The sequence below is a fragment of the Elephantulus edwardii genome, unplaced genomic scaffold (genome assembly GCF_000299155.1).
Source record: "Elephantulus edwardii isolate Elephantulus edwardi_28Jun2011 unplaced genomic scaffold, EleEdw1.0 scaffold00131, whole genome shotgun sequence".
NCBI classification, from domain to species: Eukaryota; Metazoa; Chordata; class Mammalia; order Macroscelidea; family Macroscelididae; genus Elephantulus; species Elephantulus edwardii.
The window spans coordinates 1,326,517-1,343,472 of NW_006399881.1; the positions used below are offsets into that span (position 1 = coordinate 1,326,517).

General features: G+C 37.5%; 1 pseudogene; it reads right to left on the reverse strand.

Annotated features, from left to right (window-relative positions):
• Positions 1-385: 385 nt before the first annotated feature.
• On the reverse strand, positions 386-860 carry LOC102863406 (annotated as a pseudogene).
• Between the last annotated feature and the right edge of the window lie 16,096 nt (positions 861-16,956).

Here is a 16,956-nt window from a genome sequence, read left to right on the forward strand (position 1 = left end):
ACATAGGATCACTATGAGTTGCAGGTGACTTGATGGCACATAATTACAACCACCACCTGATACTTAATATATTATACCACCAAGTCTCCTTAAATCAGTAAGAGGTCTCTAAGGATACACAATTAAACCCAACTAGAAACCTTATTTAGGGAAAATATAATGCTCATTTGATCCTTTATTGATTTTCCCTTCATCAAGGCATGGTTTTGAATCAGGAAAGCAGAAGAAGATTAACAACGTAATAAGAAACCTCAGAATAACCCCTCATTTGGCCTTACATGCCTTATCTTTGAAATGGCATAGTTGAATTGAAAGATTTTTCAAGACACTTTCTTTTCTTAAATTTTTTTTTTTTTACTAGACGGACAGCTTTATTTCATCCTGATTACGCCATGAATTCATAGGGAATAGGTGCCAGCAGCTCGGGCTCCTTTCCATTCATTCTCACAAAGTGTGCCTCTCTGAGGGGAGCAGTCTGGCGTTTCAGCTGGACCGAAGTCCCTTTTTCCTTGGCTTCCTTCTTTTTCTGATCATTTCCCTTCACTTGTTTCAGGAAGCTGTCTCTGCTCTTAGAGTGCTTAATATGCTCAAGGTGCATGTTAATTCTCTTGGCAAGAATTTTACCCTTGTTTGTTGACAACGATGCCAACTGCATGCTCGGTGACATTGTAGACACTTCTGGTTTTGCCATGGTCACATTTGTAAGGCATTCATTTTTTAACAGGGTCCATTCTCTTGATGTCTACAATATCTCCTTTCTTGTAGATTCGCATATAAATGGCCAAAGGAACAACTCCACTAAAGGGCCGAGAACTTATATATAGCAGGTGCCCCGCCTCTTTCCCCTTCGTGTAGGTCATTTTGGCGGATCACTGCAAGATGGCAGTTCTGGCTGAAACGAAGTCAGGACATTTCTATTTGAGACTCTGCTATTTTTTCAATTTTGCAAAAGGATCCATTCACTGTACTCCATGGACATACTTTAGAGTCTTTATATTTCATAATGTCTACACACACAGACTGTCCCCATACAATATTTGGATGTTTGTGATTTTGTCAGCACCCCTCCTTCCTGATTTTTAAGAGGTCATTCTATGCCTTGACAATGCCCTCTTAAAACTATCATACAGAAAACAGATTGGTTCATCAAGGGCTCAGGATATATGTGACCTGGGAAGTTATTAAATAAAGGTTTTTTAAATGTCTTCCTTTGTTACTTTCCCTGGAAGCAAATCATCAATATGTCCAGTTTTTTTCTCTCTTCTATTCCAAAACAGGTTTTAACCTAACTCTGCTACTATCATTTGGGATTGAACATCATATATTTATCCCCAATCTCATAGGAATCTAAATTAATAAAGGAAGAATGGTATCAATTTGCTAATACTCATTTTTACACTAACTCTCGAGAGAAGAATATTAGCCTTCTTGTCCTTGGTCATGGATTTGTTTGCATTTCCTTCACAAAAAAACCCCCAAAACAAAACAAAAAAAACCCACCCCTTTATTATCAAATAAGCCACATGATTTTCAATTCTAGTCTGTGCTAATTGATTTTTCTCTATTTGTAGCCTCTGTGGCTAGGAGAGCTTTTCTCCTGATAAGGTAGACTTCATTTTCAAGTCTTCATTATATTAAAAATCTCATTTGGTTGACAAGTTCCTCCATTATAGCTGAAAATTGCTGTTCCTTAACTCTAACCTATTAATTAATCACTATCTTTATACATATAATAAATAGTGTGTCTGCCAGCAAGAAGCAAAAAAAAAAAAAGTTCAGACAAGAACGGGTATTTTTCCTCTAAACACTACCCTACACAGCATAAATTGTGACCTCAGTATGATCCTTTTTTCATATAAATAACAGAGCTTGTCTCAACTCATTATTTTCAAGCACTGGTTGAAAAAGATGTGGATACACTTGCAAACAGAAACCTTTGACACAGGAAGACAATGTTGAATTTGGCTCAAAATGCACAGTTGTGAGCACCTTCCTTAATTAGAATTCTATCTACACGTGTCATGAATTTATAATCTTTTGTTTTAATGGGAGTGATCTTACATCTGAGAGGGAAAAAATTTCTAATAATGAGCTTAAATCTGACAAGCTGTGAATTTCATATCTTGCATTTCTTGAGGAGAATCCATTGAACATCATTCTCATGCAACATTATGCTATAGGCATTAGTGCTCAGAATGGTCAAAGTCTAAACATAAATCAAGAAATAATCACGAACCACAGTAAGACCATCATTCGTACATTTTCCCATTCTATCACTTGTAGATATTTGTTGGTCATCTTTAAGGTAGGATTGACCTCAAATGGAAAAAAATTAGCAATGCCAAAATAAACATCTTATGTGAATGTATAAATTTATAATGTTCAATATCCTTAAATTAACTTGAACTTCAATTGGAGCTCTGATAAGGAGAAGTACGAGAGGTTCAGAAACATAAAACTAAAAACCTACTATTAAAATATCTTAAATCAGAGCCTCTAAAATTCTTTAATGCTTTAAAATATTTTCAGAGATAGTTCTTAAAAGAATTCAGGGCAGCTGAGCTGAATCTAAGACACCTCATCCATAACTTTGGCACCCCATACTTTTATTGTCTTTTTCCATGTATTTTGCCATGAGAAAGGATTGGGGAAATGATTCTGTGCCCCAGAGGTCAGATCGGAATTGCATTCATGTTCTGACACTGTGATTTTCATTATCTTAGTGAGTCACTGGTATTCCAGGAAGTGTACTGTATCACTAATATATGCTGATATACATATAAAAACTTAAGAACAATCTTGCAGATGTGTGGGTATGTGTATGTTCAGAGAGTGCATACAAAAGAAAATCTTACTGTTAGGTAAAAAAAATAATGGGCATATAAAATATTCATTTCTGTCTATAGGACTATCCCTTATTCTGTCTTTCTTTCCTTTATCAGATCTGGAGTAAATCCAGAGTTCTTATTAAAATATTAAAATGAGAGTGGGCTTTGGGTAGCACAAAAGGTCAGTGAATTAAACTACTACCTGTAATATTGGAGCCTACCCAGAAATGCCCACTGCAACAAAAAGGTCTGGACATATGTGCACACTTATGTCCATCGAAGAATCATTCACAATGACATAGAGATGAAAACAACTTGTCCATTAAAAAAGCATTGCTGTTTGTTGCTGTTATGTGCCATCGAGTTGCTTGTGACTCATAGCGACCCTATGTACAACAGCCCTAAACCCTGCTCTATCCTGTGCCAATCGTATTGCCTCTGACACACCCATCCCGATTACCCCAGTCACTGAATCAATCCACCTCATAGAGGGTCTTCCCCTCCTGCACTGTCCCTTTTCAAGGACCTGTCTTTCCTTACAGCATGTCCAAAGTATGTCAAACTTTAAAAAGGCTTTAAAAAGGCATAAACAAAATGTGCACACTAGAATACTATGAAGTCATAAAGAATGAATATAAATTCTCAAAATATTTTAAAATGTGGATAAATATAGAGGACATGATTCGAAATGAAATATGTCAATCACAAATGGACAAATACTGTATGATGACAACAACAAAAATAAGTACATGGAAACCATTGATCACCAGGGATAATCTAGAATAGGTGGCAGTTGGATAGACTCACTAGATAGCAATCACTTGTTGTTTCTGGTCAAGGTAAAACATCAAATATAAGTGAAGTATGAACAGCTTGACCTAAGAAATTAAATCACTAAGACGTATGCAAGAGAAAGCACACTTTTTATAAATGCTATAATATATACAACTTTGCAACAACAAAATTAGGAAGGAGATTACACATGTTTATATGTATGTATGCAAATTTATAGATATGTACATGTGTTTGTATATATGGGGATATCTGAAGTGTGGTGCTGAACTAGAGTATTGGACATAATATGGACTGCAAAGATAATAAACAGGTATGTCCTGTGGAGGATGAGACCACGTTGCTCTTTAGAGGCAAGGATTTTGAAGCCCTATCTCACATATGTTGGTCATGTTGCCAGGACGGACCATTCCTTAGAGAAGGAATTGCTTGGAAGGGTTGAGAGACCTTGGATGAGGTGGATTGACACAGTGATGGAGTAATAGGGGCAAGTGTGTCTGAAACAGTGATATTGGCTCAAGATTGGGCAAGGTTCAGAGCTACTGTGCATAGGGTTAAAAAGTTAACTCTTTAAAGGGTTAATGAGTTACAGGTGACTCAATGGCACGTAACAATAACAACAAAATGCAGGCACACATACACATTTTATGCACGTGCATGTGTGTGTGTGATGCTCTGGTGACTCAATGATAAGAAATTGCACTGTCAACCCAAAGGCAACTAGTTCAAAACCAAGAGCTTCTCTGCCAGAGAAAGACCATCTCTTCCAAATTCAACTTCCTATCTCTCAAAACCCACTAGAGTTGATTGTGACTCAATAGCACATAGAAACTCTATGTATCTACATATGTAAATGTATCACCATATATATTCATATATACAATGTTCATGGGCCACAAGCATGAATATGTCCAAGACTAAATACCTCTCAGAACTCTTTTAGGAAGTCTGAAGGCCTTTAAACCATAATATCACAGGAGCACACAATCAGTCAGCCTAATAAACTGCCAATTTTATGTTTTTCATCCTAATTGGGTGAGTTGCATCTGGAGCCTTAAAAGCTTGTGAACAGTTATCTGAGATATAAGTATTGGTCTCTATGTATCCAGGGGGTGAGGATAGGTTTAAGAAAGAAAACATAGACTCAGAGAAGACACTAGTCCACAGGACTAATGTCTACATGAACCAAGATCTCATCTATTCTGGGGCCAGAAGATCTAAATAGTATTTAGCTACTACTATTTGTTCTGATCAGGGTCACAATGGACAGACTTTTATAGAATGGAAGCAAAAATGTAGGACAGAACTAAAATTGTGTGTGTGTGTGTGTGTGTGTGTGTGTGTATACTGTCAAATCAGATCCAGCTGGTACAGGAGGAGATTTCCCCTCCTCCTACAGCAGAGCATCTGGTGGATTTGAACTGCATGCCTCTGGGAATTCAGTGCAGCTTCTTGCCACTAGGCCACCAGAGCTCACCTAGAACTAAAATTCTTAACAAGCCCAATATGTGCTTGACTAGTTGACATTGAAGAACTTTCTGAGACTACTAGCCTGAAACATTTTGTAAACCTGGAACCAAAACAATGTTCTTTTAACTAAATAACAGATTGATTCATAAAAGAATATCATCTGTGAGTACTGTGCTCTTAGAAAAATCATCTCTGTGACACCAAGTGGTCAGCATTTACTCAAACTCTATGATGAGAATGTAAGGAGGCAGAGAAATGAGATTCCTGGAAATTGCACAATTGGAAAGGAAATGATGAGAAAATTGATGCACTGTGAGAAATAGAATCAATGCCACTGAACAAATTGTGTGGAAATTGTTAAATAGAAGCATCATTTGACCTGGACATTTTCATTGAAAATAAATAAATAAAGAGAGAGAGAGAGAGAGAGAGAGAGAGAGAGAGAGAGAGCAAGAGCACGCGTGTGAGCGAGCAAGCAAGCTTGGTGACCTATTTTCAGGCCATAGGCCTGAAAATAGTTCTACTCTGACACACATGGAGTTACTATGAATCAAAATAAATTTAAAAGCAATCATTTTTATTTTTGTTTCTTTAATGTACTACAAAGACAAATATGTGACAGATACTGCTTCAGAGACAGGAAGAAATTTCTTGAGGGGAGGACTTTTTCTGAACCATGGAGGTATAAGTTTATTACTTCCCTTTGTCTCCTATGTGTTTCTTCTTTCCTCTGCTATTCCCTTTTCCCAGTTCTTTATTTCTCTCACTCAGCTCTATACACTTCTCTCTCTCCTCCAAACCACTTACGTCTCTTTCTTAGACTGCACAGAAAATACCAAAAAGATCATAAGTTCATTAGCTTCCTTCCACTGTCAGGTAAACGTTTTCATTCTGGCTTATGATTGGAAGGGATGCCATTGGTCAACTATGACTCATAGTGACCCTATGAGCAAAGGCCCCAAACTGTGCACTATCCCGAACCAACCTCATCATCTCTGATATACTTGGTCCCATAGCCACAGTCACTGTGTTAATCTACTTAATCTAGGGTCTTCCTTTCCTGTGTTGTCCCTCTATCCTTCCAAGTAAGATGTCCTTCACCAAGGACTGGTCCCTTCTGACAACATATCCAACATATGTGAGACACAGTTTCAACATGTGTTATTTCTAAGGAGAAACCTGGTTTTGCTCTCTCAAGGACAGATTATTTGTTTTCTTGGCAGTTCATGGCATGTTCAATACTTTTCTCCAGCACCACAACGCAAAGGCATCAATTCTTTTTCTATCATCCTTAGTCACTGTCTAGCTCTCAGATGCGTAGCAAGTACTTGGGAAGATGATGCCTGGATCAGGGCCACCTTACTCCTTACTCTCTAGACTGACATCCTTGTCCGTTGAGACTTGACTAGCAAGTGCCTTTTATTTTACTTAAATAAATAATATCAATGAAATGAACTTATTCTTTTTCATAGAATGTTCTTCCTCCAAATATTTGCATAGCTCAATCACCTCACTTACCTGGTCTATATAGAAATCTTCCCTGATCATCCTATATTTAAATACAAGAATTATACTACAACATACCTGTCCTATCTAATTTTCTACCTTACATTTTTATAGGACTTATTATCATCTGAAACAATATTTGTATGTTCTTGTATTATTTGTTGTCTTTCTCCTTTTCTTAGAATATAAGCTCCATAAGGGAAACTATTTTTTTCATTCATTATGTTTTTCCTCAGCACCTATAATAGTGCACAGCCCATAGGTGGCATTCAGTAAGAACTAGTTAAATGAATGAATGAATAAACATCTACATTACAAACGTAACAATATGTGTGCCCATCAAATATTTTAAGAAATCACACCTCTTACTCCCTATGAATGAGCATATGTTTCTCTAGTTGCACAAAATTGTTAACAGATGATACAAAATTGTGGTGGGGCAAAAGTAGTTTAAAATCCACCCTACACAAGAAGACTTCCTGTTGAAATATTCCTTTAGCATTTCATATCTCTTATAACAACAAATGAAGAATAAGAATGAATAAGGAAGACCAAATAACAATCAATACCTTTGAATTGGGGAGATGGCAAAAAGTACTGCCAAAAAACAAATAAGCAAACAAACTATCTTGGAAGAAGTACAGTCAGAGACAAAGATGGGGGAAAATTATTTCACATACTTTGGGCATGTTGCCAGGAGGGACCAGTTATTGGAAAAGAACATCATACTTGAAAAGGTGGAAGATCAAAGAAAGGAAAAGACTCAACAAGACAGATTAACACATTGAGTGCCAACAATGGGCTTAAGTATATCAGAGATCATGAGGGTGGTGCAGTTTGAGGAAAAGTTCAGATCTGTTATTTATAGGCTTGCTATGAGTCATCGTGTACTAGGGGACACCTATAAACAATATAGCAAGCTACCTCATACCATTGTTATGGGAGCACACATCAATCAGATATGTGGTTAAAACATAAACCTTTTACAGGCAGAAAGTGTGTTATGTTCAGTTCCTCCTTTTTCACACTATAAAGCCTTTAATATATAAGGTGTTCTTTAAATATGTGATAGGTTCATTGCTTATTCTCTCTGCTTATCATCCTGGTGTCAGTAGCAAGAGATTATTCTGTTTCCTCACCTGTATAATGAGAGATTGAATTAAATAAACCATTGATAGGATCATCTTGTTATTTACAGTTCTATATGTAATATAACTTAAAAATATATATCTCTCCTTTAAAGATCTTTCATTTCACCTATAATAAGTTATAAGCCTTGCTACTTAATTCTTAACAAAGGATGTTTTGTTAAATTGGTTAAAAATTAGCAACTGTCTGAGATGTCAAGCTGAGTGTCATAATGAGCTGAGTTAAAAATAATTTAATGAATTCGTGTATCCTTTTAACACATATAATTTGGAGTGAGCTAAAAATGACTTTCATGAAAATGGACTGTGCTAAAAAATCCCTACCAAATAACTTCTAGTATTTCTACCTTGTTAGATTAGACCTATAATGAATTATAATGACATTGCAAAAATATTTTTAAAAAATTTCTAACTTAATTAGACAGTTGTGACCTAGAAAATTAAGGATTTTGCCCTCTTCAACTTTCTAGAGCCTCCATATTCAGAGATAATAAATTATTTTTCTATTGACACATATTTGTATTTTCTTCAGTCAGGACATGTCAGTGTATTTTTGTGTTTTTATTTTTATTCTCACTCTCTACTTCTCTTGTGAAACAATCACAGTGTGTATGGATAAAACAAGATCTCATTTCAATTTTCCAATAAGGAACTATATATGGATTACATCTCAGCATCAAGAAAACAAAAAATTTCCCCACAGAACCAAAAGGCTACATCATGATAGATGAAGAAAAGCTTTAAATGGTCAATGATTTTATCTTACTTGGATCTACAGTCAACACTCATGATACCAACAGTCAAGAAATCAAAAGACATGTTGCACTGGGGACGTATGCTGTCAAGGACCTCTCCAAATTTCTTAAGAGCTATGATGCTAGTTTAAAAGCTAATGCATACTCAGTATAATGCTCTCCAGTCCTTCCAAATTGCAGAATGAATATAAGAATCCAAGAGGGGTGGGAGAGGTTGGAAGCAGAGGGATGAGGATGTGCAGGGGGAAGAGAGGATAAATCATTGGGTTGTACAATTTGATGGGGGGGGGTGAGGGAAATTGAAATAATTTGTTCTTGAAAACAATTTGAATTTTGTAAATAAACTAGTAGAAAATAAAAAAAAATAAAGAGCATAATGCTCAAGGCATATAAAATTCTCCAGCACAACAGCACTACAACTCAAAGGCATCAATTCTCCTTCTATCTTCCCTAGTCATTGCCCAGCTCTCTGACGCACAGCAAGGGATTGCAAACACCATGGCCTGTATGAGGTGCACCTTAGTCTCCAGAGTGACACCATTGCTCTTCAGTACTTTGGAGAGGTCCCTAACAGCAGACTTCCCCATCGCAATATGTCTCTTAATTTCCTGGCTGCTGGTCCCAAGAGTGTTGACTATGGAGCCATGCAGACTAAAGCTATGAACAATCTCAATCTCTTCATCATCCATAATGACACTTCCAATTGGCCCAGTGGTGAGAATATTTGTCTTCTTGATATTGAGCCTTAATCCATATTGAAAGCTACAATCCTTAACCCTCTGCAGCAAGCACTTCAGGTCCTTCTCAGTTTCAGCAAACAGGGTTGTGTCATCTGCATAACGCAGATTGTTGACGCCAATCCTGACGCCACACATCTCCTCATAGAGCCCAGCCTCTCGGATAATCTGTCCTGCAAACAGGTTGAAAAGGTATGGAAACAGGACATATCCCTGGCGTACACCCTTCCCAATTTTGAACATGCAGTGTTTCCTTGCTCTGTTTTGACGACTGCCTCTTCTTCCAAGTAAAGGTTTCTCATTAACACAATCAAGTGTTCTGGGATTCCCATTCTTCTCAGAGTCAGTCATGGTTTGTTACGATCCACACAGTGAAACACCTTTGCATAACCAATGAAACACAGATAGACATTCCTCTGGTATTCCTTGCTTTCAGCTAAGATCCAACTAACATTAACTACAATTTCCCTAGTACCACAAACCCTTCTAAACCCAGCCTGGACTTCTGGCAGTTCTCTACTGATGTGTTGTTCCAGTTTTTTTTGGATAATCTTCAATAGAATCTTGCTTGCATGTGAAATCAATGATATTGTTCTATAATTTGCACACTCTGTTGGGTCACCTTTCTTTGGAATGGGAATAAATATAGATCTCTTCAAGTCAGTTGGCCAAGTGGTTGTTCTCCATATTTCTTGGCACAACTTGGTGAGTACATCCAGGTCAGCATCTGTTAGTTGAAATACGTCAATTGGTATACCATCTATTCCTGGAGCTTTATTTTTTGCTAATTCCTTCAGAGCGACTTGAACTTCTTCCTTCATCACCATAGGCTCTTGCTCATATGTTGTTTCATGAAATTCTTCTATGTCTGCCAATTCCTTTTGATACAATTATTCTGTATACTGTTTCCATCTTCTTTTAATACTTCCTGGATCATTTAATATTCTGCCTAAAGCATGTATCATGGGCTGATAAGAAAATGAACAGATTCATCCTGGAGAGAGTTGAACCAGGCTGCTCCTTGGAGGCAAGGATTCTGAGTCTTTGTCTGACATACTTTGGACATGTTGCAAGGAGGGACAGGTCCTTGGAGAGGGATGTCATGCTTGGGAGGGTGGAGGGACAGCACAGGAGGGGAAGACCCTCTACGAGGTGGACTGATTCAATGAGTGGGGTAATCGGGGTGGGTGTGTCGGAGACAGTGAGACTGGCACAGGACAGAGCAGGGTTTAGGACTGTATTACATAGGGTCACTATGAGTCACAAGTGACTCAGTGGCACATAGCAACAGCAACAACATATGAATTCTGCTGGTAGTTTTTTCACAAATAAAATAGCAAAATTTACATTAGAAAACTTAAAAAAAAAAAGCGCTAATGTATACCTGATCCAAGTAATTATCTTCTCAGTTACTTGCTATATACCTGAAAGTTTGGCAATGAGTAAGGATGACAGAAGAAAGAATTGAGCCCTTTGTGTTGTGGTTTTGGAGAATAGTGTGGAATACACCATAGACTGTTAAATCAGTAAGTCTTAGAGAAAGTATAACCAAGGTGCTCCTTAGAGGCAAGGATGGTGACACTTCATTTCACATATTTTGGCAACGTTGTTAGGAAGGGAAAATTGTTGGGAAAAGATATTATGCTTGGAAATGTGGAGAGGAAAACTTTAAAGAAATAGATCTACATAGTGACCTACAACAATGGGATTAAGTACACCAGAGATGATGAGGATGGCAAAGAATGATGATATATTCTTCAGAGGGTCTCTGACTCATAGTTGACTAGATAGTACCTAGCAATAGCAACAACATAATTAATTAAGTATACTGTAAGTATTTCTTTCTCTATTGAAGTATGTTCAGGACTAGCTTAAAATTTTCCCTCTCTATGCCTTGGTATAATCATCTGATTCAAAATGTCCCATGTCAAGCCATCTCGTTTCGCCAATACCTAGTATGTCAATATTTATGCATTCCATTTCTTTCTTAACAATGTGCAATTTTCCTACATTCGTGCTTCTCACATTCCACGTTCCAATCACTAGTGTCTCCTTACAGCTGTTTCTCTTTCTCCGTGTTTCCATTTCTAAGATCTGTTTCAATTGCCATATCTGTTAGTCCCAATGATAATCTAAGTGTGCTCTATTTTACATAGGGTTTTCGAAGGCCTGTAATTTCAGAAGTGGATGGCCAATCCTTCTGCCTAGTCTGTCTCAATTTTTAAATATATATAATAGTATCTGACAGCAAGCATTCTACAGAAAAGAGTAGATGAAAGACATTTACAAGTTAGAAAGACCAATGTTCATTGTTGCTACCCACCTGGCTACATGTTTGGTTGGTTTTTGCGTTCTTGGTTTTTTGTTGGGTTGTGTGTTTTGTTTTGTTTTTTTTAAATCCACCCTTTCTCTACTCCACCACTAACCCTTCCTACTTTTGCTTGCAACATTCAACACCTGTCTCCCATTGACCAGGCCCTGATGTGATGTGCTAAGTCTCAACAAACAGATGCTGCCCTGGATGTGCTCACTAAGTTGTGCCAGGAAATCTGGAGGACAGCCAGCTGGCCTACTGACTGGAAGAGATCGATATTTGTTCCCATTCCAAAGAAAGGTGACTCAACAGAGTGTGAAAATTATCGAACAATATAATTGATATCACATGCAAGCAAGATTCTGCTGAAAATTATCCAAAAACGTTTGGAACAATTTATCAACAGAGAACTGCCAGATGTGCAGGCTGGATTTAGAAGAGGTCGCGGTACTAGGAATATTATACCTAATGTAAGATGGGTCTTGGCAGAAAGCAGAGAATACCAGAAGAATGTCTATCTGTGCTTCATTGACAATACAAAGGCTTTTGACTGTGTGGGTCACAACAAGCTATGGCTGACTCTGAGAAGAATGGGAATCCCAGAACATCTGATTGCGCTAATGCGAAACCTATACTTGGACCAAGAGGCGGTCATCAGAACAGAGCAGGGATACACTGGATGGTTTAAAATCAAGAAAGGGGTCCGTTGGGGATGTATTCTGTCTCCATACCTTTTCAATCTGTGTGCAGAACAGATCATCCGAGACGCTGGGCTGTACAAGGAGGAATTTAGCATCAGGATTGGTGGAAGAATCGTCAACAATCTGCGTTACGAGCATGACACAACCCTGCTAGCTGAAACTGAGGAGGACCTGAAATGCTTGCTGCAGAAGTTCAAGGACTGCAGTCTTCAATATGGACTGAAGCTCAATATCAAGAAAACAAAGATTCTCACCACTGGGCCAATTGGCAGCAACAGTATGGATGGTGAAGAGATTGAGATAGTTAACAGTTTTTGTTTACTTGGTTCCACAGTCAACACTCTCGGTAACAGCAGCCAGGAAATCAGGAGACGAATTGCATTGGGAAAGTCAGCTGTGAGGGACCTCTCAAGAGTACTGAAGAGCAACGACGTCAGGCTGGAGACAAATGTGCACCCGATCCAGGCTATAGTCTTTGCAAGTACATGCTATGCATCGGAGAGTTGGACAGTGAATAGGGATGATAGAAAGAGAGTTGTTGCCTTTGAGTTGTGGTGCTGGAAAAGAGTGTTGAATATACCATGGACTGCTAGGAGAACCAACAGGTTTGTCCTGGATAGGGTGAAGCCAGAATGTTCCCTGGAGTCAAGGATTCTGAAGTTCATCTGACATACTTTGGGCATGTTTCAAGGAGGGACTTGGAAAGTGACATCATGTTTGGGAGAGTGGAGGGACGGCGCAGGAGAGGAAGACCCTCGATGAGATGGATCGATTCTGTGAGTGGAGTGGTGCGAATGAGTGTGTTTGAGATGGCGAGGTGGGCACAGGATAGAACGGTGTTTAGGGCTCTTGTACATAGGGTCACTATGAATCGCAAATGACTCGATGGCACATAACAACAACAATCCCTTGGTAGGGAGACCATAATCCTCTTCATCTCTGTGAACATTAAAGGATCCTAAAAGGTCTCTCCGAAAAATTATAATAAAACTCATTATTAAAATAATGCCAAGGCTTCTTGTGAATATTATTGATCATTATTTACTCCACTTTGTAACTGTGGAAACAGAAACCCAAAGATATAATTTATTGAGTAAGAAAGTTTCAAAAATTCCTTGAATACACCACAGTTTTTTTTTGTGTGTTTGTTTTTCTTTTATCCATTCATTTGTTGATGAGCATTTGGGTTGTTTCCTTTTCCATTTTCTATTGTGAATAAGGGCACTATGAACACTGACGTAAATATCTCTGTTTATGTCTCAGCTCTGACTTCCTTGAGGAAGATTCCCAGCAGTGAAATCCTGGCTCATATGGGATTTCTATATTCAGCTTTTTGTGGAAATGTCTAACTGCCTTCTATCATTGTTGTACCCTTTTACAGTCCCACCAGGAATGAATGAGCAATGCAGGATCCAGAGGGCTCCTATCTCTTTGCATCCTCTCCAACATTTATTTCTTGTTATCCTGTTATACTTTGCTACTGTAGTGATATAGTATCTCATTGTTATTTTAATTTTCATCTTTCTGATTTCTAACATTATTTCCAAATGTTTGTTGGCAATCCAAATGTTCTCCTTTGTGCAGAATGTTTTCATGCCTTTTGTTCATTTTGTTATTAGGTTATTAGGGGGAAGGGGTGTGTGTAGGCCTTGTAGTATTTTGTAAACCTTTGTTATGAGACCCTCATAGTATAGTCACATAATGGAATACTATGCAACACTAAAAACAACATCTTGGGAGAGTTTTAAGAAGATTATGTCGAGTGAAATAACTCAGTAACAAAAGGACAGATATTACATTAAGACTGCTACTATGACAATAAGAGGGAAACTGAAGAAAATAGAAATGTAATGGATAGACTAAGAACACTACAAGGACTGAGACAAAGGAAGATCAACTGGGAAGAATTGAGATAAAAACAACATGGCTATTACAATTAACAAATAGGAACAAGATGTATATAATTGTTTAAAAAAGAAGAGAAGAAGAGGAGTAAAAGAAGGAAGAAGAAATCACTAGGACAGCAGAGATTAGTAGGAGTTGGGGAGTGAAGGAATAGGTAAGGTACAATAGGGACTTGAGGAGACAGGGAGACAAAAGTAACAGATCACTAGTAATTATAATATAAAACAAAAGTATACAAATGAGACAACATGTACATGAATGAAACAATACATATATATATATATTATAAGAAGTGAATGATGGTATAGATAAATAATGCATTTTTTTAAGAAAGCTTACTGAATATCTACATGAGTTACTTTAGGAACACATCTGTTATTATATATAAAACTATATGCTCAAGATCATTGTCTCTCATAGGATGCAAATCAGTACAACAATGAGATATCATCTCGCCTTAGCAAAAACAATAATTTTCAGTGACGTTAAACAACAAATACTGTGAAGAGTGTGGGAAGATTGGAACAATCTCAAACACTGTTGAGTGCTGCTGAGTAAGAACCAACTCAAAGCTGACTCTGCAGTGGTTTGCAGAGGCGGTTAAATTGCGTGGAACCTGAATGCCTATCCTTCTCCTGTGGAGCAGTTAGTGGATTTGAACCGCTTGCATTTGGGATTTCAAGATAGTTTCTGACAACTAGATCACCACTGTTGTTGCTATATGCACATTGAATTATGAACAACAGACCTGAATCTTGTCTTGTCCTGTGCCATCCTCACTATCTCTGAAATATTTCAGTCCATTTGTGCAGTCGCTGTATCAATTCATCTTGTTAGGGGTCTTTTTCTCTGTTGAGGATGCTCTACTTTTCCGACCATATAACTGCCAAAAAAATAACATCACCTAGCAACATGTCCAAATTATGAGAGCTGAAGCATCACAATCTTTTCTTCTAAGGAGCACTCTAGCTGCACTTTTCCCATGACATATCTATCTCTTTGGGGTTTTGTTTTTTCCTTTGCATTCCATGGGAATATCCAGTACTCTTCTCCAACACCTCAACTCAAATGCATCAATTCTTCTTCTGTCATCATCCATTGTCCAACTCTCAGATGCATGGAAAGTGATTGAAAAGACCATGGCCTGAGTAAGGCACACATTAGTCTTTAAACAGACATCATTGGTCTTCACAATTTTAGAGAGATCACTGACAGTACAATTGCTCAATGCAATATGTCTCCTGATCTGCAGACTGTTGGTACCAAAGGCATCCAATAACATGAAATCATTGACATTTCAATCTTTTCTTCATTTATCACAATGTTGCCTACTGGCCTAACAGTATTAGTAATCTCAAATTGACTAGTACTTACAAATTGACTAGACAATTTGAATGGGACAATCATAGGGTACTAGGCCAAGAATGACAAATTGAAGAGAAATGATGTTGCATTCATTGTCAAAAGAACATTTCAAAACCTATCCTGCAGTAAAATGTCACTTACAGCGTAATGTCCATATACATAATATTCAAATTTACAGGCCAAACACTAAAGTAAAAGATAGGGAATTCTGAACACTTCAGTGGTCTGAAACTGACCAAATGTGCAGCTAAGATGCTTAGATAATTACAGGTAATTGCAATGCAAAATATAGAAACAAAAAAAGGATTGATCGAAAATATAGCCTTGGTGATAGAAACTATGCAAAGAAAAATGATGTTAGAGGGCACATGATAGTATTTTGTATGTATCATCACAAATATACTTACACACACACACACACACACACACACACACACACACACATCCACAAATGGAATAAATGGGAATAAAAGTGACTTTATCTATAGTAAGAGACATCAGCCATCAAAACGAGGGTAGGTGCTACCTGTGGAACAGATCATCATTTACTCACAAGCAAGTTCAAATTAAGGTTGAAGAAAATGAAAACAAGTTCACAAGAACCAAAATAAGATCTTGAATCTATCCCACCTGAATTTAAAAATTATCTTGACGAAAAGCTTGAAGAATTGAACACCAATGATCAAAAAGACCAGATGAATTATGGGATAACATTAGAATAGCATTTATGAAGAGAGTAAATGGTTACTACAAAGAAAGTAGAGGAGGAAAAACCAAAATAGATGTCAGAAAAGACCCTGGATATTTCAGTACAGCATCAAGAAGTCAAACCAAAGGGAAGAAATGTTTAAGTAAAAAAGCTGAACAGACGATATAAAAGGACAGCTCAAGAAGACAGAACCAAGTGTTAGAATGTGCAGAGAGCTGAAATTGGAGGATGAAAAGGGAAGCAATAACTTTACATATCTCAAACTGGAAATGAAAAAAAAAAATTCAAGGCTTGGACTGAAATACTTAGAGATGCTAAGGGAACAATCTTGAATGACCTTAATAAGATGAAAAGAATACACAGAATCACTGTGCCAAAAAGAAAGGACTGACATAAAAATACTTCGGGAAGTACCATATAATCAACAGGCAATAGTAATGAAGGAAGAGGTTCAAGCTGCAATGAAGGAAAATACAAAAAAGAAGGTTCCAGGAATCAACAGGATATCAACCGACAGATGATCAATTGATCGATTGACAGACAAATGGGTTATCAGACAACAGATGTAGCCCTGGACACATTCATCAGTCTATGCCAGGAAATGTGAAAGATAGATGCCTGATCAACTGACTAGAAGAGGTCCATATTTGTTCCCATTCCCAAGAAGGGTGATCCAACAGAATGTAGAAAATATCAAACATCATTAACATCACATGCAAACAAAAT